This window comes from Salvia miltiorrhiza, chromosome 7 (assembly GCF_028751815.1).
Source record: "Salvia miltiorrhiza cultivar Shanhuang (shh) chromosome 7, IMPLAD_Smil_shh, whole genome shotgun sequence".
Lineage (NCBI taxonomy): Eukaryota > Viridiplantae > Streptophyta > Magnoliopsida > Lamiales > Lamiaceae > Salvia > Salvia miltiorrhiza.
In genome coordinates this window covers 34,322,491-34,339,818 of record NC_080393.1, presented here as the reverse complement: position 1 = coordinate 34,339,818, position 17,328 = coordinate 34,322,491, and the positions used below count along the sequence as shown (strand labels likewise).

The 17,328-nt window shown below is 44.7% G+C and overlaps 3 non-coding genes and 2 pseudogenes across 3 annotated transcripts; all 5 read left to right on the top strand.

The window, feature by feature from the left end:
- Positions 1 to 308: 308 nt before the first annotated feature.
- LOC130994141 (60S ribosomal protein L17-2-like) lies at positions 309 to 16,459 on the top strand (annotated as a pseudogene).
- LOC130996412 (small nucleolar RNA snoR74) lies at positions 849 to 981 on the top strand. Its single transcript, XR_009092592.1, has one exon. It is a non-coding gene; the product is annotated as a small nucleolar RNA snoR74 (small nucleolar RNA).
- On the top strand, positions 1,087 to 1,242 carry LOC130996433 (small nucleolar RNA snoR74; annotated as a pseudogene).
- On the top strand, positions 2,549 to 2,681 carry LOC130996425 (small nucleolar RNA snoR74). Its single transcript, XR_009092602.1, has one exon. It is a non-coding gene; the product is annotated as a small nucleolar RNA snoR74 (small nucleolar RNA).
- On the top strand, positions 2,787 to 2,920 carry LOC130996394 (small nucleolar RNA snoR74). The gene has a single exon (XR_009092575.1). It is a non-coding gene; the product is annotated as a small nucleolar RNA snoR74 (small nucleolar RNA).
- Positions 16,460 to 17,328: the final 869 nt, after the last annotated feature.

Genomic DNA, 17,328 nt, shown 5'->3' with positions numbered 1-17,328 from the left:
GAGGAGTGAGGATCCCATCAGCCATCCTACCCCAAACAAGGACAGCGGCGCCGACTTAGCCCCGGAACACACTCGACTCAAGAAGCGCGAATACACCACATAATCGTCGAAATAATATAACGGCGCCGTCGAATGTCTGCGTAGACTAAGAAAGAAGCTGGCTTAAACCCCAGGCCCACCCGGATCGAAAGAGGCAAAGCCATATCATAAGAGATAGCGGCGCCGTCAAATATCTGCGCAGACTAGAGAGGACAGTGCAACACTAAAGCGACATACGGAGAAGACCTAGGGAGTGGAAACAATCAGTAATGAGAGCTGGAAAAGAGCACGTGTTCAACAAAAAGCTGCAAAATAGTTAGAGAGTTTGTTAGTGGAGAGAGAAACATTCACGTACGCCGCATGTGGAGTACGTGAACGACATGAAAAGCCCCTTTTACCCTTCGCCCTAATGTAATCCTATAAATACGCTTTGTAAACCGATATTTCAGATATGTGCAATTTTACCTTAAGAAATCTCATCTGCAAGTTTTCAAGCAAATCCCCTCTCACACTGCGATACAGGTGATTCCGACGTCCTTTTCCGACTAATTTAGATAGGTTTGAACGTTAAACTTCACCAGCCCGACTTTCTATCCTATTTCAGTTTTAACAAGGTTTTTCCCTTGTTTATTTCTATGAATTAGTTGCACCTCGATTATATTTATTCATTCAAGAATTTGGGATGTGACATAATTTAACTAATTATATCTTAATGTTCATTAGTGACGCCCATTTTAGTCTAGTTTTAGGGTCATAAATTATTTCTATGTAATGTAATGTATTGTGTAGTTTAGACGTTCAACCTGATGATAAAAGCAAGGATCTGTTGCCATTTGTGAATTGGTCTCTCGTAAACGTCAGGGATAATAGTTGTGCAATGTTATTGGGTGAACCACTTTATGTTTTCAGATGAATGATGGTTCAGTAAACAATGCTACATCTATAGTGCTTTCATTTTCTGTGTCTGTCACCTTATTCGTTTGATGTAATAAATATAGTAGTGTCGACCGTGAGCTTTTATGTGCTGGCATATGTTCAACCTGTTGTAAAAAAGCAGGGATCTGTTGCCATTTGTGAATAGGTCTCTCGTAAACTTCAGGAATAGAAGTCGTGCAATGTTATTGGGTGAACCACTTTGTGTATAATTTACTTGGCTAGTCTCTTTAATATGGATTTACATACTGATTGAAATTTGAAACAATTTTTCCAGTGATCATAATTGATTGATTGAAGAAACATCTTGGTTGAAATTCTTTCTTTTGATGTAGTGAAAGTTTTTGGGCATTATATAACTACTACTCTTTTTAGTAAGCAACGGAAACAATTATCAAAAGAATTTGAAGTTTTAAGTGTTGACTACAACGATAGATGAAAAGTATAATACTGATCGTTACCATTAATATTATAAGCAATGGTTAATTTTTTAAACATTACTATCTTATTATAAAGAACCCATAATCTTCATTTAACGATGTCAAGTATCTTTTTTATTTTAGTTTTCCAGTAGATCGAGTTTATTTTGACGAAGTAAATAACCAATGTATTTATGTCACAGTCAACGTGACAAAATCTTAAGGAAATGGAGTATGAAAATATGAAATAATTTCCTTGAATAGTCAACTAAATTCAAATCCGAGGGAATGAAAATTTCCCCTAAAAATAAATAAAAAAATACATTTTGGAATGAAATTTAAATTTCCTCTAAAATTTAATAAATAAATGAAGTATAATTTAAATTTAAATTTGAAAAATAAACTCATTATTATCTTATTGAGACCAAAAACATAAATAATCTACTATGTTCATTTATGGGCCGGCCTTTCTACCTCGCAATTTAGACCCAAAAAGTTGAAGCCCAGCCCATGAAGCCATTGAGTATTAGGGTTTTACTATAAAATCTTCTGCACCATCTCTTCTCTTTCTCATTCGAAGAAGATCAATCGACTTTCGCAGTTTCTACAGTACCGCCGAAGAAGAACAGCTGCAATAATGGTATCTTTCATCTTCTCACAGTCACATAAATTTATTCAAACACATTTGCGAATTTTGATCTTTTAATTTAATTTATGCTGTAAATTCTACAGGTGAAATACTCGAGAGAGCCCGATAACATCACTAAATGTAGGTTTATGTTGTTTTGTGATGATTTATTCCGTTCGGCGTTTTATCTGTGTTGTTTGCTGATTTTGTTTTGGTTGTATATTTGTTGCAGCTTGCAAGGCTAGGGGATCTGATCTCAGAGTTCATTTCAAGGTAAATTCGTCTTTTTTATTTATTCCACCGAGCTTGTTTTAATGATTAACTAAGCTAAACACTTTTTTTAATTGGTTGTTCTTCCTTTTTATTTTACACAATAAATTAATCGATGTGTTTAGACTTGTGTTCAGTTTAATTTAGCTAATTCAATCTTAATGTTCATCAGTTACGCCCATTTTAGTATAGTTTTAGGGTTCATTAATTATTTCTATGTAATGTAATTTATTCTGCAGTTTAGACGTTCAACCTGATGACAAAAGCATGGATCTATTGCCATTTGTGAATTGGTCTCTTGTAAACGTCAGGGATAATAGTTGTGCAATGTTATTGGGTGAACCACTTTGCGTTTTCAGATGAATGATGGTTCAGTAAACAATGCTACATCCATAATGCTTTCATTTTCTGTGTCTGTCACCTTATTCGTTTGATGTAGTACATATAGTAGTGTCTACCGTGAGCTTTTTTGAGCTGGCATATGTTCAACCTGATGTAAAAAAGCGGGGATCTGTTGCCATTTGTGGATAGGTCTCTCGTAAACTTCAGGGATAGAAGTCGTGCAATGTTATTGGGTGAACCACTTGAGTTTTTCCTATGATTTGATGGTTCAGTAAACAATGATACATTTGTGATGTTTGAAGTCAATTTATGTTGAGTTATGTATTGCTGCCAGTTATGTTTCATATTTGTGTACATCTTTTATGGATTCTCTTCTGCTTGCCCAATTGTCTAATAAATGATTCTGTTCTTGGTGATGCACTGAATCACCAACACCTAAACTAGAAGGTTGATGGAAGATCGGAACCTGAAGGAGATAGACGGACAGATGTTTCTTTCACTCTTCAATAGAATAGTTCTTTACAAATATCAGAGCATACATGTAAAACTTGGGAGAAAAGATCGGTCCCTTCTACTATTACAGACACGCTATTTATAAGAGATGAAGAGGAGAGGGTAAGATTGTCTTTTCCTTCATGGCACGTGCTCGGTACGTCCTTGGCGTCGTTGTCACTGGTGATTGTCCTTGCTCCAACGGCCTTGCAGCTTTTGCCTCCTTCAGAAAGTAGTTGGGAACTCTTCGCTTGCGCCGGCATCTCTAGGTGTTGAAGTCTGCGCTGCCTTCTCCAAGGAGCGCTGGTGCTGCGCTGCTCTCTCGTAGGGTGGCGATGACTGCGCTGCTCCTTCATGGGATGGCGATGACTGCGCTGCTCCTTCATGGGGTGTCGATCGCTGCGCTGCTCTCTCAAAGGGGGCGCTGGGATCTCCATTCTTTGTCCTGCACTGTTAGTTTTCCTATTTTGTGCAATAATCATTAAGGCAGTAGGTCTTTCATATTGGTAACATACGGAGTACGGGTCGTGTGCTGCGCTGATGAGGACCTTATCCCTCATCAGCTACTCCCCCCCTTATTCTACGAAAAGAAGTAGATTTTCACGTGAATTTTCGTAGATGAAAAGTGTTTGCTTTGAGGTATGGAGGAATGGCCGATATCAGGGAGGGCAATGAGTGAGCCTGCACAGGAGGGCTTCGTATCATCGCCTGCGCTGACTGCCGTGGTACAGGCCTTGTCCCATCGCATTTAATGTGATCTGATGTTTTTGAGTACTTTGTGACTTCCTTCCACGCTTCTACTTTTGTGAGGGTGAGATCTCGGTCCTCCATTTTTATCCGCCGTTCTGGGGTGAAATCCCAACCTTCCATTTTCATTTCACATTTCCCAACCCTAATAATTATTCTCCCCCCTTTCCCTCGATTCAAATTCATTTCTTATAAATACCCCCCATCGTCTTCATCTTCTTCTTCTTCCTCTCCTTCTTCTTCTTCTCTGAACTTTCTCTCAGACTTTTCTGGTTTCTCCGACCTCCCTTCGTCCCCGGTTCCTTTGTTAGGCTCCCCCTCCGACTATCACTCTTCTTATCAGGTTAGGCTCTCCCTTCCTCCATTATCCCCCTCGACTTGCCCGTTCTTTCTCGATTGTCTTGTTGCGTTTGTTTATTTTTTTGTTTTTTTTTTTTCGTGTGTTCGCCATGGCTACCGTGGGTGCCAGACAACAACAAATAAATGTGGCGGAAGATATGGCGTGCCAGGGCTGTCATTTTCCTCGTTCTACCCTCACCACCGCCCAAATGTCGGCATTACGGGGGTCGTTACGTATTCAGCCGGATGATCCGGAACTGAAACTCCGGATGCAGCGAGAGTCCGGCGATATGCCCGACGCGGACGGAAAATGGCGTAAGGACACCATTCCTATCTGGCACGCTCAGGTGAAGGCGGGTCTGCGTTTACCCCCTTCAGGCTTTCTTATGGAACTATGCGAGCGGTTCGGGATCCCTTTCTTTCAGCTTTCCCCTTCTTCTCTCCGTAGGGCCCACATTCTTCATATTCTCTGCGCTGCTAATAATTATCCCCGCAGTGTGAAGTTGTTTCACAAGACCCACATCCTCAAGCGGACCGATTGCCATTATAACTTCACCGCTAAGCCCAAAATGAATTTAAAATTCTTGAGTGACCTTCACTCTATGGATAAAAAATTTCGCGACAAGTATTTTTTTGTACAAGTGCGGAATGGGACTTGGGAGGACTATGCTGGTACTAATGAGGTAGAATGGCATCGGACAAAGCACTCCTCTTCCCCAAATAGGGAACCTCTAAATGCCCTAGAAACTGGCCTCATCGATCTCCTAAACCAAGCCTTTGTTAACAAGGATTTTGATGTCTTACAACTGGTCTCTTCTCCCTCTGTTCTGGCCGGCGCTGGCCTCTTCTCTCGTTATCCCCAAACCTCCATCGGTATATTCCAAGTGTTTGAATTGCTTAGCGTGTTAGTACTTTGCATTTCTTAATCATTTCTCTTCCTGCGCAGGTATGTGGAGGTCTAAGGAGCATGGTGCCCTTGATTCCTTCCGTTTCCTCCCCGATCCTGCTGTCGAAGGAGATGCTACTCCGCAGACTGGGTCGGCGCAACGTGTGACCCTCGAATCCTTCAATCCCGGACAACCCCGTACTGTTTTGTCTGCTGCCGGCACTCAACCTCTTCAACTCCGTGACGAGAGTGAAGCAAGCTCCGCTGAGGGTGGAACCCTTGCTGCCCGTAAACGTCGCAAGGCTCGTCAAGTGGGTTCTTCCCGGCCATCTAAGAAAAAGAAGGTCCTTTCTCCTGATGCCGGGGATAAAGATTCCTTCGAAGCTCTGCTCGATGGTGCGCCTCATCAAGCTGCGCAGGCAGGGGGAGGATCCGACTCCGTTGTGGAGATTCCAGGCCCTCGTGCTTTGAAAGATTTGACCGGTCAAGAGTGTCGATCCCAAATGGAATCGCAGATCGCCTCTGTCGACCTGCGCAGGTACGATGTCATGGACATGGGGGACTTGGCTTTTGACATATGCTTGGGCGTGGAACAAGTAAGTTATCTGTGTTTTCGCTTTTTTTTTTTTTTTAAATTTTTGCGGATTTTCGGCTTATGTTATGAACCATGATTGTGTCTATGCAGTTGCGGGTAAAGTGTTTGTCAGCTTCCCGCCATATGACCCGGGCGGCCTCTAGTCTCCGTGACAAGGAAGAGGAACTCATGGCCTCTCTAGCCGATAATACTGAATTGCGGGAGCAGCTGCGCCAAGCTCAGGCTGATCTATCAAAGATGACAGTGGAGAAGGAGTCCATCGAGACTGAGTTTGCTCGTATGTCCAGGGACAAGGCGAAAGAACTGGAGGTTGTCAAGCATAAAATGTCGGAGGAGTACCGGGCTAAGTTGAATCAAGTGAAGGCCCAGGTTGCTGACCAGGAGAATCAAGCTTTTATGCGGGGGATAAAAGAGTTCCGCCAGCAGTATTTCTTATCTGCGCGGGGTCAATTATTCCTGCGCTACATGTTAGAGGATTCTCTTCAGGCTTTCCGTCGTTCTCCTGACATGCTCCGCTTAATGGGGCCTGCTATGCAATTCTTGGTGAAGGAAGGCAGTCGGCTTGCTCTTGACCAGGTGGAAGTGACGCCCGAACAGCGCAGCCGGTTTGACTTTGATGCTGTGTTGGACCAAGTGGATGACACCGGTTTGAACGAGCTGCTGGGCATTGACCCCTCTACTCCTTCGACTCCTGGTTGGTGGCTTCCAGTTTTGGATAAAGCCCTCCGACTTTTTGCTAAGGATGAAACGAGGGACACCTTACCTGCGGAGCCGGTGATTCGATCGCCCTACCTGGATGAACTGCGCAGCCATATGCGTTCCCCTCGAGGTAATTATCCCGGGGGGACCCTGGTTTACCCTCCTCCGGCTCCCTCCAAGGCCATGCTTGTTTCTCCAGGCAAAAAGGGGTCTACCTCACAGGTGGCGTGGGCAGAGACAGAAGCGGTGGTATCAGAGGCTGCGCAGTCTGGGGCTGTGCTAGAAGCAACTCCGGTTGTATTCCAGCTGCCCGTGGTGACGGATCCGGTGATCCAGGAGGTTGTGCAGCCCGTCCGTGTTGAGGAGTCCATTGCCGAAGAGTTCGTCGCGGATCCTCCTTCTTCTCCTCCACACCTCGACTGAATAGATCTTTCTAGCTTATGCCACCTCCTATGTAAAGACTTGTTATTTTTATGGAAGTTGTCCTCGTTGTATAATTTCTCTCCGATTTATATAATATGTGTTTTGATTCTCTTGGATGCTCTGGACTTTATATTTGTTATTATTATGTGTTATTCTCAAATTTTATGTTTGTCACGCTCAGTACAACGATCTTAGTTCCAAGTTGAACCATCATGCGTGGTTGCTTTGAAAGGTACTTTAGTTGCGCTGTTCTACGCTATTGTGCTGCTCTGGAGATTGGCTTCATTACTCCTCTCTTTGGGGTTTTTCTGATTTTTGTCTTGTTAGTGCTTGTGTTATCAAAAGTTCTATTTTTTCCTTAGTAAAAATTTTTATTTCAGTAGCGTGATTTTCTACCTCTTGGTTAAAGGCTTATCATCGAAATCTGGCTGAGTATGAGTGTGATCAAAAAATTTATGTGTTGGAAATAGTCTATGTTGTCATAGCATTTCCTTTCTTAGTGGAACAAAGATGGTACACCCCCGCAGAGCGGCCCTTAAGATGGTACATCCCCGCAGCGCGGCCCTTAAGATGATACATTTCCGCAGCGCGGCCCTTAAGATGGTGCATTTCCGCAGCGCGGCCCTTAAGATGATACATTTCCGCAGCGCGGCCCTTAAGATGGTGCATTTCCGCAGCGCGGCCCTTAAGATGGTACATTTCCGCAGCGCGGCCCTTAAGATGATACATTTCCGCAGCGCGGCCCTTAAGATGGTACATTTCCGCAGCGCGGCCCTTAAGATGGTGCATTTCCGCAGCGCGGCCCTTAAGATGATATATTTCCGCAGCGCGGCCCTTAAGATGGTACATTTCCGCAGCGCGGCCCTTAAGATGGTGCATTTCCGCAGCGCGGCCCTTAAGATGATACATTTCCGCAGCACGGCCCTTAAGATTGTACATTTCCGCAGCGCGGCCCTTAAGATGGTGCATTTCCGCAGCGCGGCCCTTAAGATGATACATTTCCGCAGCGCGGCCCTTAAGATGATACATTTCCGCAGCGCGGCCCTTAGTGAAATATAGATGCAGTGTGAGTGTGTGTCCAGATGTCATGCAAGTAAGAATATGTTTCCCTAAACCATGAAATCCATTTTATTAAGATATCCATGGCTCAAACCTCATTAAAACCCAGTGGGAAAAAGAGTGTTTGGTCTACATGATAGTGACTGACCTAGCACTTACACGTAAAATTTCTTGAGGTTACTTATGTTCCATGGCCTGATGAGTGGCCGCCCTTCTTGGTCTGCTAGGTGATAAGCTCCTCCTCCCAAGACTTCCGTGATGACAAAAGGACCTTCCCAGTTAGCTTCAAATTTCCCTACGGGCTTCAAGGCGTCTGCCCGTTTGAGTACCAAGTCTCCCTTTCCAAGTCTGCGCAGCTTTACTTTCTTGTCGTAACCAGCCTTAATAATGCTCTTGTACTTTGCCGCTCTCACTTGTGCTTCCTCTCTATGTAACTCAATCAAATCCAAGTCCAGTCGGCGCAATTCCTCATTCTGTGCAGTGTCATAGGTAGTAACCCGATGAGATTCCAGCCTTACCTCAGCAGGTACCACAGCGTTCGACCCGTATACCAAAGTAAAAGGAGCCTCTCCGGTTGCGGTTTTCGGGCTGGTTCTAAGTGCCCATAACACTGTGTCTAGCTCCTCAACCCATCGTCCCCTGCTTCGTTCAAGTCTCTTCTTGATCCCTTCACATATGATGCGATTTGCCAGCTCTACCTGTCACAAATTTCTGTGTGATGTCCATCCGAGAACAAAAATCTTCAATCTTCTTGCTCGTGAACTGGGTTCCGTTGTCCGAAACCAAAATCCTTGGCACCCCATATCGACAACAGATGTTCTTCCATATGAACTTTTCCACTGTGTTATCATCGATTTTGGTGACAGTTTCCGCCTCGATCCACTTAGAGAAGTAGTCTACGGCAACTATGAGGAAGCACTTGCCTCCCGGAGCAATTGGTAATTTACCCACAATGTCAATTCCCCATTTGTCGAAAGGATGTGCAACATACATGATCCCCATTCCCTCCCCAGGTATGTTGATTTTGGGAGCGTGTTTCTGACAAGTCTCACATTTTTGCACGAAGGCCTTCGATTCTTTGCTGATTCCGGGCCAGTAGAATCCTGCTCTGATTATCTTCCTTGTCAAATCCCTGTGTCCACCGTGATTACCGCAGCACCCTTGGTGGATCTCTTTTAAAGCAAACTGTGCTTCTTCTGGGGCCAGGCATTTCAAGAATGGATGTGTGAAGGACCTCTTGTAGAGCTGATCGCCTATGAGGCAGTAATTCTCGTATTTGGCATACCTTGAGGTATCTTCTTTCATTCGTTGACCATTTTTCAGATAGTATATGATGGGCGTTCTCCAGTCAACCTTGGTTTCGATGTTATATACCTGCGCCACCACTTCCCTTTTAGGTTGGAACACCAAGGTAATGTCCTCGCTCCAAGTTTGTTCGACTGCGCTGGCTACCATGGCTAGGAGGTCTGCTCATTGGTTTTCTTCCCTCGGCACTTGTTGTATTTCGAATTTCTCAAACTTCTTCCCAATCTCCTGGACTTTGTCGAAGTAATGTTTCATTCTTTCTTCCTTTACCCCGCAACCTCCTGTTAACTGTTGTGCCACCAATTGAGAGTCGGTTTTGATCACCGTATTATCGGCCCTGAGTTCTTTGAGTATGTGGGCTGCCCTTAACACTGCTTCGTATTCGGCTTCGTTATTGGATAACTTATCTTCAAACTTGATAGCGAATTGATAGACTTCCCCTTCGGGCGAGGTGATGTAGATTCCCACCCCGCATCCTTCTTTAGTGACCGACCCATCAACCTGTGCTGTCCACGGTCCCCTCATAGGCCACCTTGTTGCTTCTTGAATGAAATCTGCTAATGCCTGGGCTCTGATGGTAGTGCGCGGCTCAAACTCGACCTCGTATTCTCCCAGCTCTATGGCCCATTTCACCATCTTCCCTGCTAGATCCGGTCGCCCTAGGATTTGTCTTAATGGTATTATTGTTCTCACAATGACCTTGTGTGATAAGAAGTATGGCCTCAACTTTCTGGCCGTGATCATGATTGTGTACGCGGTCTTTTCAACCTCAGTATAGCGTAGCTCTGCACCCTGGATGACCTTGCTTACAAAGTATATCGGTTTTTGTTACCGGTTCTCCTCTCGGACCAGCACTGAGCTCAGAGATTCAATTCCCACATAGATATATAGGTACAATGGTTCTCCTGAAGAAGGCTTTGTCAGTACTGGTAGTTTGGTTAGGTAAGCCTTTAGATCTTCAAAAGCTCTCTGGCACTCGCTACTCCATTCAAATCGACTTCCTTTCCGTAGGACTTTGAAAAACGGGAGACTCCGCTCAGCTGAGCGTGAGATGAATCGACTTAGTGCGGTAATCCGACCATTGAGTGTTTGAATTTCTTTGATATTCCTGGGTGGTGTCATGTTCAGGATGGCTTTGACTTTGTCAACATTAACTTCAATTCCCTCTGGTGTTACCCTGTAACCCAAGAACTTTCCTGATTGCACTCCAAAGGTGCATTTGGCGGGGTTGAGCATTAGTCTGTTCTTGCGGACTACCGAGAAGGTTTCCTCCAGATCAGCCACGTGGGAACTGGCTTTGATGCTGCGCACCAGCATATCGTCAACATACACCGATATATTTCTCCTTAGCTGTGTCCTGAAAATTTTGTCCATCATACGCTGGTATGTGTCCCCTGCATTCTTGAGGCCGAAGGGCATGCTTTCCCATCCGAAGACCCCTGTGCACACTGCGAAGGCAGTTTTGGCGACATCCCCCGGGTGCATCTTCACTTGATGGTATCCTTGGTAGGCGTCCATCATGGACAGGAGTTCACACCCCGAAGTAGCGTCCACTAGCTGATCTATCCGAGGGAGTGGGTAACAATCCTTAGGACAAGCTGCGTTAAGATCTCTATAGTCCACACACATTCTCCACACTTTGGCTTTCTTCTCTACCATGACTGCATTAGATATCCACTCGGGATACTGGATTTCTGTAATGTGTCCTGCTTCTAGGAGGGCCTGGACCTGTTCCCGAATTGCAGCGTCCTTCTCCGCGCCGAAGTGTCTTGTTTTCTGTTTGACGGGTTTGACCATCGGGTCCACATTAAGACGATGTTCAGCTAGCTCTCTGTCTATCCCTTTAAGGTCGGAAGTATTGAATGCAAATATATCCGCATTCCTGCGCAGGCATGCGGTGACTTCCCTTTGGAGGACGGGTGTCATTCCTGCTCCAATCTTGGTGGTGTATCCCTCCTTGTCAGGAAAAAGTTCGATGAGCAAGCACGCGTCACTCGTGGATACAAGGGGTTGTTTATCAATTCCGTCTCTAAGTTCCATGATTTCTCTGCGTTCAGGGTTTGACGCGGTGACTATCCCCACCTTCTCCTTTCCTTGATCATTGGGTTCCCCCGGGATTTTTGTTTGCTTTCGTTTCTGCTTTCGAGTGTTGGGGTCGTCTCTCATATTATCCTTTTGTTGCTGGGTTAAAGTTTGTACATGACATTGCTTCGATGTAGCTTGATCCCCCCACACTTCCCCAATCCTTCCACCGTCTATCGGAAACTTCATTTTGAGGTAGAATGTGGAAACTACTGCCTTGAAGGTGTTTAGAGCGGGCCGCCCCAAGATGATGTTGAACGTGGGTTTCAGAGCGTCTATGATCAAGAATCTGATTGTTCTGGTTTTATAACCCTGCGATCGTCCTAAGGTGACTGGCAGTTCTACCATTCCGATTGGTACTACTGATTCTCCTGAGAATCCATAGAGTGGTGCATTCGTTGGTTCAACATTGACATCCGAGCCAAGGGCCTTCCAGCAGTTCCAGTACACAATATTCACCGCGCTGCCCGAGTCCACGAAAACTCGGTGGACCAGGCATCCAGCCACGTCTGTTGAGAAGACTAAGGCGTCATCATTGGGGTACATTAACGATCTGGCATCTTCCGGGCCAAAGGATATGGTGGGTTCGGTGGCTGCGCTGGTAATAGCCATGACCTTAGAGTTAAAGTGTCATGTTCTTACAGCCCTGACAAGTTGTTTCTTCGCTCTATTTGATGTGGGCGTACCATTTTCTCCTATGATCATATGAATCTCCCTCTGGAAAGGTGGCCGCTCTGGTATTTCATTCCTTAGTTCTCCTTCGCGTCCGTCGTTCGCGCCATCTCTCATCTCCCTCCCGTCGCGCCTGTGATTATCATGATTACGGTTGTGCAGTTCTCTATTCGTTTTCTTCGGAGGTCCAGCAACGAACCTGTCCAACCAACCTTGTCTCACCAATATCTCCAGCTGGTTCATCAAGTGTCCGCAATTCGCGGTCGTGTGTCCGTAAGCGTTATGGTACTCGCATAACAAATCATTTTTCCCTGGTTTGGGATTACCACGGGTGTAGTTCCACGGGGCTCGGAACCAAGTTTCATCTTTAACAAGATGGAAGATTTCGTCAGCAGGCCTATTCAACAGATGGCGCTCCCATATATCACCACCACCCTTGTTGCATCGATCAGTCTGCGCAGGTCCTGGAGAAGGGGTCTGGTCTCTATTGCCATGGCCGGTATTCTTGGCGGTAGACCCTTGTATGGTGTTCTCTGAGAGTGTTTATCACTGGGATGCATCCCGTTGTCACCTTTCTTCACGCGGAGTTTATCGGCCTCGGCCCTTCGTGCAGCCTTAGCATCCTCCAATTGCAGGTATCCTGGTAATATAGCCATGATGTTGTCGAATTCCTTAGGCGGTGTTATTTGTAATGCGTCGAAAAGGGGACCTTGCTTTAATCCTCGAACGAACGCGTAACATTTGATCTGTGATTCTGCCTCTGGTGTGTCTAGCACGGCCATGTTGAACCTGGCCACGTACTCCCTTAGCGATTCCTGTGGTTCCTGTTTGACATCCATCAAAGATATAGCGGTCTTTCCCATTCTCTTGGAACTAGCAAACTGTCACATAAACATGAGGTATAAGTCCCCATAAGAGTAGATGGAGCTGCTTTTCAAGTTGTGGAACCATCTCTGGGCCATTCCTGATAAGGTGGTGGCAAAAATTCGGCATTTTATGCCTTCTCCATACTGGTGTAACGATGCCAGGCCCTCGAACCGTGCCATATGTGCCTCTGGGTCAGTCGTCCCATCATAATCGAGAGAGATTGGGCGATAATTCACTGGTAAGGGTTCCAGTAAGATCTCATCTGAGAATGGACTATTGCTTAGTCTCGGCACCTGTCGGTGAGGTGCGTTCCTCCTTCTTCCCCCAGATGTGCCCATGGCCCTGCGCTTGTGTGGAATTTCCCTTCGAGGTTCTTCCTCCTGTTCCTCCGATGAATATGCTTCCTCGTCGGAGACTTCATTCCTTACGGTCTCTTGGGGATGCTCTCTCAGTACCGTTTCTAGGCTCTTCAGCTGACTTTTAAGGAATGATACTCTCTCTTTGAGTCTGGTGTTCTCCCTTTGGGTGCCCCGACTGCGCTGTGGAGTAGTGCCACTTGTAGAGTCGCCTACATCCTCGATTTGGACACTGTTAGTGACAAACTTCCTCTTGTTCTTCCCTTGTCCTTCCCCGGTATTCCCCATTCCCTTTTGCGTGACCGGGTGTGATATGTTAGGTAATTCGCGGTCCCTGTCCTGGGCTGGTACTGTGGTGGTTTTCTTGTGTGTTACGGGCTCGACTTCTCCCAATGTTGTCGGGGTAACGAGAGGGGGCTGCATCCCTGCCAGTTGCCGGATTGTGGCATAGTTGAGCATCGCTAGTATTTGCTCAGTGATCGTGACATTGAGGGGCCCTTGTGTGGAAGTAGGCACCGTACCCCCTGGTGCTGAAGTTCCGATCAGAGACTGTGTTGTTCCCGGAGTAGTCCCAGTAGGCCCCGAGGCCGGGTTGTTGAAAGTGGTGAAACCTGGTGGTGTGAATTCAGACAAGTTAATCCCTTGGGTCGAAGGGATCCCAGCCTTCCCGGTTCCTGACTCCCCCGCGACTGTGTCAAAATCCTTAGCCAGATTCCTGTACGGGTCATCGGTTCCCATGGTTGGTACCTGAAGGAGATGTAGATGTTAGCATAAGGACATATGAATAATTATCGCTGCGCAGGCGGCCTGCGCAGCCCTGTTTTCGTAACCCCTAGAATTATTGACTGCCCTGGTGGGGCCCGTAAAACCCTAGAAAAACCCTGAAAAGATTCAAAGAAGTCCACAAACTTCGGCCCATAAAGCCATTCAGGATCAAATGTACGGATTCCTTAAAGAGAAAAGTTGCGTAGGAAAATCTCCCTCGTAGACGTTCATGAAGAACACCGAGTCTTCTGGGAAATAAACCCAGAAAAGGTATCGCTACATCTCATCCCCAGAGTAAAAGAAAACCCACTACGGCAATAAGGAGCTCAGTTACATAGTGACCATTACTAAAGAAAACAAGCGTTAGTAAGCGTTGATACCAACAAGAAGGTTTAGGCAGCCTTTAATCACACACCAACACTGCTTAACAGAGGTGCTAAACATGTAAACAGAGATAGAAATGAGTGAACAGGGGTTTATGGACAGCAATGTAAAGACAGAGTATACATGTAAGGTTTCTCCCAGATCGCACACAATGTATCAATTTCAATAAGAATTTCACGCTATCCACGACCAAGAATTTTCTCATGCAAGAAAGAAAAAATTTCGAATGAGGTTCAGATCTGTGCACATACTGGAGGATCCACAATAAAACCATGTTTACTCACCACAGATCCACGTTGAGAGCAAGCAAGAATCAGACAGATAGAAAAATCGGAACTCTTAAACCAGCTAAAACTCACGCCCTAACTCAGATGTTCCCATATGCATACAAATGATAAGTGAACCTCTACAAACGAAAAAACTCATCTAAGGAACGAACACCACATCTCAAAGCTACGATTTATAACAGACACATTAAGAATCACACGAACTCAGTAGGCATCAAGAAAAATTTTCATGACTTTTCCTAAGATTTTTCATGCATAACACGCAAAGAACTCAGATCGGAATACACGTTTGAAGATTTACCCCACAACATATTCAAACACCCTGGATCTCCACTTATAACGGGCAAGAATCATGAAGAACAGAACCCCTGAACACACCCAGAAACTCACGCCTTAACTAGCAATTTCCCACAGACGGCGCCAGTTGGTGATGCACTGAATCACCAACACCTAAACTAGAAGGTTGATGGAAGATCGAAACCTGAAGGAGATAGACGGGCGGATGTTTCTTTCACTCTTCAATAGAATAGTTCTTTACAAATATCAGAGCATACATGTAAAACTTGGGAGAAAAGATCGGTCCCTTCTACTATTACAGACACGCTATTTATAAGAGATGAAGAGGAGAGGGTAAGATTGTCTTTTCCTTCATGGCACGTGCTCGGTACGTCCTTAGCGTCGTTGTCACTGGTGATTGTCCTTGCTCCAACGGCCTTGCAGCTTTTGCCTCCTTCAGAAAGTAGTTGGGAACTCTTCGCTTGCGCCGGCATCTCTATCTGTTGAAGTCTGCGCTGCCTTCTCCAAGGAGCGCTGGTGCTGCGCTGCTCTCTCGTAGGGTGGCGATGACTGCGCTGCTCCTTCATGGGATGGCGATGACTACGCTGCTCCTTCATGGGGTGTCGATCGCTGCGCTGCTCTCTCAAAGGGGGCGCTGGGATCTCCATTCTTTGTCCTGCACTGTTAGTTTTCCTATTTTGTGCAATAATCATTAAGGCAGTAGGTCTTTCATATTGGTAACATACGGAGTACGGGTCGTGTGCTGCGCTGATGAGGACCTTATCCCTCATCAGTTCTGATTTTAAATTGAATGCTATATTTCGTGATGTTATCCGGAGATTATGATGAATTAGCTAAGTATGAAAATTTTATTTTATCAGAACACTAGGGAGACAGCGCACGCCATCAGGAAGTTGCCTTTGGGCAAGGCCAAGAGGTACTTGGAGGATGTGCTTGCCCACAAACAGGTCATACCTTTCACTCGTTTCTGTGGTGGTGTTGGGTGAACTGCTCACGCCAAGAACAGACACTCTAACGGACAAGGTCGCTGGCCTGTGAAATCTGCCAAGTTCATCTTGGATTTGCTCAAGAATGCCGAAAGTAATCCTGAGGTACGTATCCTGTTTCTTTAGTTATTATACCTGATGTCTTCCTTTTCTTTTCCATGTCTAATTATTGGTTTTTTGACATGCGAAAGGTTTGGATGTGGATGCACTATTCATTTCTCACATTCAGGTTAACCAGGCCCAGAAGCAAAGGTGCCGCACATACCGTGCCCATGGAAGGATTAACCGTATGTTTGCATATCATTATAGTCTTTTCTTTTCATAACTGTAACTTTGTGGATGAACTAATGCGACCTTATTCTCAGCCTACATGTCGTCACCTTGCCATATTGAGTTGATTTTGTCAGAAAGGAAGAGCATGTGAAAAAGGAGGTAACAAATTGATACGTTTTGAAGTTTTAAATATCCAGCTCTATTAATTGATTTATATTGTACTTCATTTGATTAAGCCCTGACCATGATTGTTGTTTCTTATTTATTTACAGCCCGAGTCGCAGTTGGCGACGAGCAAACCGAGGAAGTCTTGAGCAATTGGCTATTTGTTGGATCATATTGTAGTTCAAGTTTTGAAACTTGTTTTTTGGTCCACTTTGTTTTGAACTATGTTTGGATTTTGGAGATTAATCGAAATTTTCGTATGTGCTTAGATATGTATTTTGGATCATAAATAGCATATTTCTTCTTGGACTTCTTACTCGATCTCCTTTGCCCTCGTTTCATCAATGATTTTTTCCACTTACGCCAAATTTAATATCGAACATACACCATAAAAATTTCAATAGTGGGCCATGTTATCATTTCCCTGGCCCAAATAGTTGATGTTGAGGACTTTAATTATTAGTATTATATACTCCCTCCGTCCATGAAAGAACTTCCTAGGAGGGAGTGGCACGGGTTTTAATAAAATGTTGTATAGTGTATTGAGACTGGAGAAAAAGTTGTAAAGTGTATTGAGAATTGTGAAAAAGTATTAATAATTTATTGTGTTGTTTTAATTAATGTTATTTGAGTGGTGGGAATTGTCTTAAAAGGGGAGTATTTTTTAAGTGGTGGGGTATTGTCCCAAAATAGGAAAAAGTAGGAAGTTCTTTCATGGACGTCCCGAAATAGAAAAATAGGAAGTTCTTTCGTGGACGGAGGGAGTATTTTTTTAATTCTCGAGGGTGTTCACAATGGTCTTTTATTTCCAATGGCCATCATTATCAATTAAACCATGCTACAAATTTGTCATTCGCTTATTATATTCTTTTGACTTAAATAAATAACACAGTAGTATATTATCAAATCAAAAATTCAATCTTAGACATAAATATAATATTATATTCATATCAACCTCATCGATGTATTCATCCGTTTAAAGTGTAATAAGTTTACTAGAGCGTGAATCTTAATAAAT